Source organism: Carlito syrichta, unplaced genomic scaffold (genome assembly GCF_000164805.1).
Source record: "Carlito syrichta isolate Samal-C Ts95f unplaced genomic scaffold, Tarsius_syrichta-2.0.1 Scaffold304632, whole genome shotgun sequence".
NCBI classification, from domain to species: Eukaryota; Metazoa; Chordata; class Mammalia; order Primates; family Tarsiidae; genus Carlito; species Carlito syrichta.
The window spans coordinates 52500-54225 of NW_007248728.1; positions in this window are offsets into that span (position 1 = coordinate 52500).

The window sequence follows — 1726 nt, forward strand, 5'->3', positions numbered from 1 at the left end:
CACACACACAAAAAGTCACTCAGGGTGAGATTGGGTGAACGGGGATGGTGGGGCATAGGGGGTCATGCCGCTTTGGACACTCAGTGCGGTGTGGGCAGGTGTGCTGTCATGGTGGAAGAACCAGTCACCCGTTTGCTACACTTGGGATGTTTTTTGCACACATCATGATGCAACCTTCTCAAAACTTCCAGATAAAAACTTTGATTGGTCTGGGCTTGGTGGCTCAGCCTGTAATCCCAGCGCTTTGGGAGGCCGAGGTGAGTGGATTGCCTGAGCCCGTTCGAGACCTGCCTGGGCAACTTGGCGAGACCTCATCTCTACAATAAATCAAAAAATTAGCTGGGTGTGGAAAAGCACGCCTATAGTTCCAGCTACTTGGAAGGCTGAGGCGGAAGGATAGCCAGAGCCCAGCAGGTCGAGGCTGCAGTGGCCAGGAGCGGCCACTGCGCTCCAGTGTGAGTGATAGAGTGAGATTCCAACTCAAACAAACAAACAAACAAAAACTTTGATTGGCCACGTGATCTGGAGGAACAAATTCTAAGTGTATTCCAAAAAGATAATTCCAGGTTTTTCTGGGTCCCTCTCATAGATAGGAGTGGAACTGCTGTGTCATACATGTATGTATGTGTTCAGCTTTTGTTTTTGTTTTTCTTTTGAGCCGGCGTCTCACTCTGTTGCCCAGGCTGGAGTTCAGTGGCATGATCATGGTTCATGGTAGCCTCAACCTCCTGGACTCAGGTGATCTTCCCACCTCAGCCTCCCAAGTAGCTGCCACTATAGCTGTGTGCCACCACGCCCAGTGAATTATTTTTATTTTTTGTGGAGATGAGGTCTCACTATGTTGTCCAGGCTGAATGTTCAGTTTTAACAGAAAACGCAAAATAGTTTTCCATTTCCGCCAGTTGAGTGTGAAAGTCTCTTTGTTCCACATCCTTGGGCAACACTTAGAGTTGTCTGTTTTTTCTTTTAATTTTAATTTTATTATTATTTTTTATTATAAAGATGTGGGGTACAATTCAGGGTTAGGTATACAAACATTGATTATGCTGTTTTTTCATTTTGGCCATTTTAGTTGGGGCTGGACATCTCTTATTTATTTATTTTTTTATTTACCTATTTATTTTTGAGTCGGAGTCTCACTCTGTCAGCCAGGCTGGAGTGCAGTGGCACGCTCATGGCCGCCACATCCTTCACCTTCTGGGCTCAGGCTATCCTTCCGCCTCAGCCTTCCAAGTAGTTAGAATTACAGGTACGCGTCACCATGCCTGGCTAATTTTTTCATTGCTAGTAGAGACAGGTCTCGCCAAGTTGCCCAGGCTGGTCTCAAATTCCTAGGTTCAAGCAATCCTCTCGCGTGAGGGGTGGCTAATTTTTTGATTTATTGTGGAGACAAGGTCTCTCCATGTTGCCCAGGCTGGTCTCAAACCTGTGGGCTCAGGCAATTCTCTCACCTTGGCCTCCCAAAGTACTGGGATTACAGGGGTAAGCCACTGTGCCCTGGCCGAGAGTGACTCCTTTCTAGAAAGGGAAGAACTAACATCACAGGGCACTGTCGACCCCCTTCCTGTCACCCCTTCATCCTGTCACCCCTTCCCCATCCCAGGCCGGCTGGGAAGGTGTGTGTGCATTTTGAAAGCCTGGATGGGGTGGAGGGGGGAGGAGGAGGACGAGGAGAGGAGAGGGAAGAAGGGGGAGGAGGAGGACGAGGAGAGGAGAGGGAAGAAGG